We start from the raw sequence: 9327 nt of genomic DNA on the forward strand, positions 1-9327 counted from the left end.
AGACTCCCTGATAACCTCCGACATTCTGACTCCCACACTTCTTTCAAATCTGATCTCAAAACTCACCTCTTCCCTCAGCAGTAAGTTACGTTGTGACAGGTCCACTCCTTTGCGTGTGGTGTGCTTGACTATGTGTGTCACTATATGTGTGGCATCGACGTGTTTACTGCATATGAATTTTCTAAAGTGGGTACTTAATTAACTGGAATGAACATTAAAGAAAAATGGATCGAAAGGTTTCTTTCAGTTTCGGTCAGCCTGTTGTCGGACTGGTTTGTGCAGATCTGTACATGTCGCAGTGTGTCTGAGGCAATGTCAACGTCTCCTTTACGGCCGAATGAAAATAATTTCTTAAATAATCGAGATATGTCAAGAAAACATGATTTGAATGGTGTTATTACCTCAAATACAATTATATTTTATTGCGCTAAAAAGACCCATAGCATTAGATGTTAGATTTGGTCGACTCGTGACGTCAGATGTGGCGCAGCGTTGGGGATAAGACTATAGATATTTGTTTCTTCGTCTTCTTCTTCTTTCTATTACACGACCAACATCGACTTGCCGATGACTGTCGAGGTTCATGTATGGTGGGTATTTTCGTGTCTCCATAACCTACCGAACACTGACATGGGTTACAGGATCTTTAACGTGTGTATTTGATCTTCTGCGTGGGCATACACAAGGGGGTTCAGGCACTAACAGGTCTGCATACATGTTGACCTGGGAGATCGGAAAAATATCCACCCTTTACCCACCTGGCACCGTTACCGTGATTCGAACCCGGGACCCTGAGATTGAAAGTCCAACGCTTAAACCACTCGGCTGTTGCGCCGGTCTGAACAGATCATCCTTGGTTTAATCCCCGTAGCAGGCCTGATGTTTGTTGTTTCTTTGGGTTTTTTTTTTTTTATGATACCAAGCTTATCAATGCAAGACCAATTCAGTTTAACGATTTTTTTTAACCCCCCACCCTCCCTTCCCCCCCACCCTTATATGATTCCTATACTGGATCCAGCGTGTGTCACAAGTGAGTCTTGAAGGCCTTGCCTTTCTTGTTCTTGTTCTTCTTCCCTTCTGCTTCTTTCACTGCGAGTAAAAAAAAAAAAATCCATCGAGACAACCATGTGATTGTTCTGCATTGTCTGCATGTGTTGTGCTGCAAATTCAGGATTAAAGCTTTCCTCTTGCAATATTTTGATGATGGTAATTGGGGTGAAACGCTGTTAACGTGGTCTCTTTCGCCGTTCGTATGGAGAGAGTTAATCCTTTACTGTCCTGGCCTCATTGTTCTGTCACTTCTTCCTGTTGTTTTTAGTTCTTCCTCCTCATTATTCCCCAAACTTTATTGTGCTTTCTGTCCAGTTTTTGTTCCTTTTTTTTCGAGCTCTAAGTGCATTAGTTCAAGCCAAAAATTGACCACCCAGGTCAGTACCGAAGTAAAGGCTGGAGAATCACAAGTCCTGGACTCTCTCGTATCGGTGCTCTTACCACTGTGCCACACCACAATCTTTCTCATAAAAGATTGCAGTGATTAAAAAAAAACCCACACGCATGCCAATATCCCATCACTTACGTTTTACTTGTCTGTGTAAACAGTTGCCTTTCACGTGTGTGTTAATCAACACAGCATCACCCTCACTGTGTACCTGTCCCCAGCGCTCTGTGTGTGACCCGGGGCAGTAAAGATCAAACTAAACTCTCCTGTAACTGTTAAGCCATTCCCTGCAATGGTTAAAATCGATGACTGAACAAATCTCTCCCTCCCCTGGCAAACCACAAGGGAAGAGCATTGAATTTTCACCCTTTTCCTCTCCCCTCTTGTCATTCCTCTCCAACCCCAACCCCCTTTCTCTCGTTTCTGGTGAATGAATCTCGTGATCTCAGGTTGGTGAGGTATATGAATGTGTTCATTATGATTTTGTACATTAATCTTTTCTTTTGGTCGTGTGTTTTGTTGACTCACTTGTGTAAACAAAGTGAGTATGTTTTAACCCGGTGTTCGGTTGTCTGTGTGTGTGTGTGTGTGTGTGTGTGTTCGTGGTAAACTTTAACATTGACATTTTCTCTGCAAATACTTTGTCAGTTGACACCAAATTTGGCATAAAAATAGGAAAAATTCAGTTCTTTCCAGTCATCTTGTTTAAAACAATATTGCACCTCTGGGATGGGCACAAAAAAAAACAATAATGAAGCCAAACTGCATTTACTGTTATATTTATATTTTTTGTATTCTCTAAACTTGGCACTTTGATCTGATATTCTGACCCAACAACAAAAGCAGTCATTATTATCATTTTTTGTTCAAACAGGAACTTCTTTTGCTGAGCATGGAAGTTTTATTTATTTTGCAAACGTTTTGGTGCAGATAGTAAAAAAGGGAAATTACTCTGTAATTAATGCTAGGGGACTTAATTTGCTTTAAACTGATCTTTCTCATCTTAAACATTACATTTTGAAATTATACTCAATACATAAAAAGCTTGTGTGTTTTACTCTCAGTCACAAATGAGTCTTGAAGGCCTTGCCTCTCTTGTTTTACATTAGATGTTACATTTTCTGTTTCGACATCAGGAATTAGTCTAATATTTCAACGGTGGTCTTGAAAAACAACAACAAAAAAACAAAAAACAAACAAACCCAAGCTCTATTCGTTTCTGCAGTCTCTGTTTCACCTCGGTCAAATGGAACAGGGATGGGCAGTAATCTCTGAATTATTTCTTCAGTGGTTGTTATGATTGTTATCAAGGACCCAAATCAAGAAGAGAAGATGAAGAAAAACGAAGATTACTTGGATCAATGAGTTGTGCTGAAATTTTAACTCAGAGAAACAACATATCAACTGTTTTTTGGGGGACAAGACTTTGTCTGTCATTTTATTTGAATGTCACGTTAAGAATGTGGGAATGGTAACAGTTTTTCTATAACGATAGTTGTATCCTTATATATTTCATGGGGGAAATCATTATATCTTGTATATTTCATGGGGGAATCATTATATCTTGTATATTTCATGGGGGAATCATCATATCTTGTATATTTCATGGGGGGAATCATTATATCTTGCATGATGTGCATCATGCTATTAAGACCCTCCACACCTGATCTGAAAAAAATAAAAAATAAACAAACAAACAAACAAACAAACAAACCGACACTATCAAAATGTCAACAGAAAATCTAAGTATCAAACTTGAGACATTTCCTTGCAGCCACACTGCGGACGAACCTCCCTGTTCCGAACTGGCCTCGTAAGCCATCAGCCTCCTGCAGCAGACATGGACAACTCCCTTCCTAAATCTTCGTTCGCGAAGCCAAGCCATACATCTATGTTCATATAGCAGTTGTGTATCTGTAGACCACTATGAACTGGCTATCTTATCAGCGCAATGACCATTTGATCAGTTTTTCCAAGCAATCTTTCTTCTCCCTTTTGTAAATGTTCCGTTGTTTATTTGTTTTTTTTTCATTTTGTTTTTCTTTTCCATGTAGTGTTAGTAAACTAATTTAAGATTGTGCAGGTTGTTGATGGATCCTTCATCAATCGATTCAAGAGTAAATGATGCAGTTATTATTCTAAAATTATTCATTGATTTGTTCATATCTCAGAGATGACTCCCACGGCCATTTTAGGATTTCAGTCATGAGGAACGAAGACGAATACAGCAGAAACAACCAGCAGGAAAGTTAAAAAGGCCCCACAGCTCTGTCGTAGACGCCACCACCATCACTACCCATCAGGACTGTTCTCTGATCGACACTTGCCCGCTCACTGCACACATGGTGTTCAATTACCCGGTAACTGTTAAATCATTCTAGGCAAACTCAAAAATCGATCGCTGGCCTAATCTTTTGCTCACCGCATGGGAGGGAGGCTTATCGATTACCCCCCGCCCCCTCTTCCTCTACCCCCTCTCCCTATTTTCGTCTTTCAGCCATAGACTGATAAGCATCTCACTGTGATTGTCTGGATCAGTTGGGTTTTTTTTTTTCTGAAGTGGAAGTTTTAGACATGTTAACCGCTCAGTGTAACAAGACGTGTGTCTTTGACGTTCTGTTTGTCTGGAAAGGTAAGAACAACAGCAGTTTAGTTGCTCCTTCAGTCAGCAACAGCAGCACGTTAGTTCCTCAATCAACATTTGTTTAGGTACGTCACGGGGGCATAATATATGAGTCGAATCGACAGAGGGATATGGTGACTGATGCATATGAAAACACGCACTCGAACACATTGTTAAAAGCAAACATGCCCTCTCTGTCTCTGTCTCTCTATCCTTCTGTGTGTGTGTGTCTCTCTCTCTCTCTCACACACACACACACACACACACACACACACACAGCAATTCGTTCACCATTGTTACATTCACAAACATAACCATAATTCACAATATCATAATATCATCAATAATCACTCTTCTTCTGCAGGAAAGCCGAAAAGCCACCAACAATGCGAACCTTCAGTTTCAGGACAATGACTGAGCGAGAGATTTAACAGCCAGACGCAAAACAAGAGAGAGAAAGGGAGGGAGGGGGGGGGGGGGAGGAGGGGGGGGAGGGGAGGCGAGGCGGGGGGGGGGGGGGGGGGAGGGGGTCGGTGCGGGGGTGTGGAGGGAGTGTGAGTGAGAAGTCAATACTCCTTCCAGTGTCAAGCTGGGTGTGAATTAGAGAGAATGTCCAGCCATCGATTTTCACTTTGCAAGGAATGGTTTAACAATTATTGGCTGAACGGAAACCCTTCCTTTGTTATTGTCTTTTATTGTGTGTGTGTGACAGCGGCAGAGTGACTATCCGCGCGACAGCTGTTTGTATAGAAATGATGGTCGCAATGGGCTGTGTTGTGTATAACCACACAACTGTTGAGATCCTGTGATGTCTGACATTTTCGGCAAACAAAGCAGCAGATCGGTGCGCACCACGTTTCTGACTAGTGGTGTTTTGGAGAATAGTGAATTAAAGTGTTAACCAAGCTACGAGAAGTATGAATTATATAACATTTGAATCCTATACAGATCTCAAAGCTTGGATGGCTTATGGAAAGAGGTATTGAGAATATTGACCACAGTCGCTAAAATGTCGTGAAAGGGTTAAACTAACTGACTGATTTGCTGAAAAAAATGAGTGTATTTGTTGCAGTCTATGAAAAATGACATAAAAATGAGGAGGTTAATGTGGAGAAGAAATTGAAGAAGGGTGAGAATGAAGAGAAATATGACGAGAAGAGGGAGGAGAAGAAGAAGAAGAAGAAGTAGGAGGAAGAAGAGGTAGCAGTTGAAAAGCCGCGTAGACTTTCAAAAATCAATTCCTTGCTATTCTTTTTTCTTTCTCGTCTTTCCTTTTCTTCCGTGTTTATTCCCGGTGCATTGCACACACTCGGGTAATCAAGGAGAACGGACGTGACATCTTCCATCCGGGAACCTCACATTTGAGGAACCAGAAGCGCCATCTGCAGACTAGAAAAGGAAGCAGGCACCAATTGACTTACATTATGCAACTCCGGAAAGCTATTGCCGTCAGGCGCTCGCTTTCCTCAGATTGTATACGTCAGAGAAACATGTATTTTGATATGGAGCGCTGGCGAAAATGCTTGCAATAAGCGACACGTTGTCAAAATTCTTAAAATCTTTCAATCCCCCCAAAAAGAGGAGGACTGATTGAGAAGATGACAAGGTGCAAGAGGAAGGAGGAGGAAGACAAGAAGAAGAAGCAGGAAAGATGAAGAAGAAGAAGAAGAAGAAGAAGAAGAAGAAGGAGGAGGAGGAGGAGGAGAGGGAAGAGAAGAAGAAGAAGAAGGAGGAGGAGGAGGAAAAGAAGAAACAGAAGAAGAAGAAGGAGAAGGAGGAGGAGGAGAGGGAGGAGAAGAAGAAGAAGGTGGAGGAGGAGGAAAAGAAGAAACAGAAGAAGAAGAAGAAGAAGGCAAAGAAGAAGAAGAAGAAGGAAAAGAAGAAGCAAATGAAGAAGGAGGAGAAGAAGAAGAAGAAGAAGGAGGAGGAGGAGGAGGAGAAGAAGAAGAAGAAGAAGAAGAAGAAGAAGAAGAAGAAGAAGAAGAAGAAGAAGAAGAAGAAGAAAGTGATTGTAAAGAAGGATAAAGTTCGGACAAAAAGAAAGAGGAGCAGCAGGAGGAAGACAAGAATGAGGAGTCGAGGAAGGTTGAGATTGAGAAGGAGGAGGAGGAAGACTAGAAGAAGAAGAAGAAAAAGAAGAAGAAGAAGAAATACGAGTTACAGGAGGCTGAAACGAAGAAGAAAACTGATTAATTGATCAAATAACTCACTGACTGGTTGCATAATTATACGAAGCAGGCGATAAGCCATCGACTTACAACAATCCGTGTAGTGATTGATTATTTTTAAAAAAAACAGTAGTAGTAGTAGTATTTGTATTTCTTTTTATCACAACAGATTTCTCTGTGTGAAATTCGGGCTGCTCTCCCCAGGGAGAGCGCGTCGCCATACTACAGCGCCACCCATTTTTTATTTTTTATTTTTTTCCTGTGTGCAGTTTTATTTGTTTTTCCTATTGAAGTGGATTTTTCTACAGAATTTTGCCAGGAACAACCCTTTTGTTGCCGTAGGTTCTTTTACGTGCGCTAAATGCATGCTGCACACGGGACCTCGGTTTATCGTCTCATCCGAATGACTAGCGTCCAGACCACCACTCAAGGTCTTGTCGAGGGGGAGAAAATTTCGGGGGCTGTGCCGTGATTCGAACCAGCGCGCACAGATTCTCTAGCTTCCTAGGCGGACACGTTACCTCTAGGCCATCACTCCACTAGTAGTAGTAGTAGTAGTAGTAGTAGTAGTAGTAGTAGAGGTATAGAAGAAAAAGTTGCACAAGGTAGAAACGAGGCAGATGAAATAACTCATTACTGGTAGCGTAGTGACACGAAGCATGCGGTAAGCCGTCGACTTTCCTAAACCCATCACCCCCTATGTGTTTTTTCTTCCCCTGTCTTTCCTCTTCTCCCCCTTCGTTTCCGGTGCATTACACACACTCAACCAATCATGGAGAACGGACGTGACATCTCCCATCCGGGGACCTCACATTTGAAGAAAACATGACCACTAGAAAAGGAAGCAGCCACCAAGGGACTGAACTGTGCCATTGCAAACTGCCTTCAGGCGCTCGCTTTCTTGAGATTGTACACGTCATATAAACACGAACTTAAGATACGGAGGATTGGTGCAAACGCTTGCAGTAAGCAGCACGTTATCAAATCTGTCCCTGTCAATGTAAAAGAAGAGGAGGACTGATGAAAAGAGGACGACGAGTAAAAGGAAGAAGGGGGAAGGGCAGAGGAAAAAGAAAGTGATAATTATAAAGAAGAAGAAGGAGGAGGAGCAGAAGGAGGAGGAGGAGGAAAAGCAGAAGGAGGAACAGGAGAAGAAGAAGAAGACCACCACTACCACTACCGCCACCACCAACAAAAGAAGAAGAAGAAGAAGAAGGAGGAGGAGGAGGAGGAGGAGGAAGAGCAGAAAGAGGAACAGGAGAAGAAGAAGAAGACCACCACCACCACCAACAACAGCAGCAACAACATGAAAATGATTATGAAGAAGGAACGAGGTCGAAAAAAAGAAAGTAAGGAGTGGAAGGACTGCAAGGTGGAGGAGGTGAGAAAAGGGGGAAGAAAAAAGAAAAAGACCCGAAAAAAAAACCCCGCTTCGAAAACAACAGCAGCATCATGGTTATAATTCTCGTCCTTCCTAACCCCAGCCCTGCAATAGAGAAGAGAAGGCGAGCAACAACAGCATGACTGACCACAGGGTCACAAGACCGCATTAAAAACGGCTACTGTAGGTGCGTATTTGTAATCGTGTACATTTGAATATAGAAGTGACAAATGACAGTGGTTAACAGATAGCCGCCTGTTCCATTTCCGTTTTTCTTTCTGCTTCCTTATTATTCCCATTCCTTTTATCTTGCTCTTTCCTCATCTTCAGTCACCGATATGTGTGACGGGACATTAAATACAATTCCTCCTCTTTCCTCATTACATCTGATCTTACTTCTTCCCCTTTTACTTCATTTTCTTTCTCCTAATTATCATTATCATCATCATCATCATCATTTTCTTCTTCTTCTTCTTCTGCTTCTTCTTCTTCTTGTGTGTGTTTGTGTGTGTTTGAGTGTGTGGGCGTGAATGTGTACGTATGTCTTTGTTTGCTTGTTTAATAATTGTGTGTGTGTGTGTGTGTGTGTGTGTGTGTGTGCGTGCGTGTGTGTGTGTGTGTGTGTGTGTGTGTGTGTGTGTGTGTGTGTGTGTGTGTGTGTGTGTAAGTACGTATGTACATGTAATGTACCAATTGTTCATGTTTTCATCGCTTTGTTACTTTTAATTGACTATTCAAGTTCCTATTCTTATTCGTCGTTCTTATTATTTTTATTTTATTTCAGTTTATTTATTTATTTTTATGTTTTGTGTCGTTCTTTATTTATTGATTGTTTTGTTTTGTTTTGTGTCGTTAAATGGGCAGAATTGTAAAAAGGCCTTTACTGTGCCTAATTCTTTACCCATTAAAGATTCAATCAATCTTCTTCTTCTTCTTCTCTCCCCCATCTTTCTTCACCATCAACTTCTTATCCTCCATCATTGCAGGTCAGGGTCAACAGTGAACAACCGAAATGATTTCCTCTTCTGCCTGTGGTTATCAGCTGGAGCTGTCAGGTCAAGTTTAATAACCACTGTTCTCTACAGAAAAGACCGAAACAAGTCTTCACCTTCATTTCCTGCTCTTCCTTTTCTTCTTCGTCGTCATCTTTCGACTCATCACGACAACACATGATCAGCTGTATAGTCTGCCAGATCAAGGTTAATATCTACTCTTTTCTGTCGTGGAGTCTATCAACAGACCCACAAAAACCGCGTCTGCAGTTCCAATGTGTGGCTTGGAATCCTGGAGTCCTGGATTTATCCCCAGGTAACTTCTGGAACTGCTGGAAACGCCAAGTAAGAGTCTGACTGGTGGGTGGGGGTCGGGGGTGGGGGTGGGGGGTGAGGGGTGTTGTGGTGGTTGTGGGTGGCGGAAAGAAGGGAAAGAACAAGGAGAGAAGAGAGGTAACTTGTCAATATCGACGTTTCCTGTGTGTTTGTCTGTCAAGGGAAGTCGAATTCAGTTTAACTCACTCAGTACGGCCAGTCCTCTCTTCTCCTCTACAAAGACCCCTCGGATGTCCAGTGGGTGTCTCAATGACCTAAACTTTAGCTCCCGTCGTCAGAATTATGGTATTCTTTGTCAACATTCACCTCTTCAGTATAAGAGCCTTCCGTTTGCAATATTTTGATGATGGTAATTGGGGTGAAACGCTGTTAACGTCGTCTCTTTCGCC

Source organism: Babylonia areolata, chromosome 1, assembly GCF_041734735.1.
Source record: "Babylonia areolata isolate BAREFJ2019XMU chromosome 1, ASM4173473v1, whole genome shotgun sequence".
Lineage (NCBI taxonomy): Eukaryota > Metazoa > Mollusca > Gastropoda > Neogastropoda > Buccinidae > Babylonia > Babylonia areolata.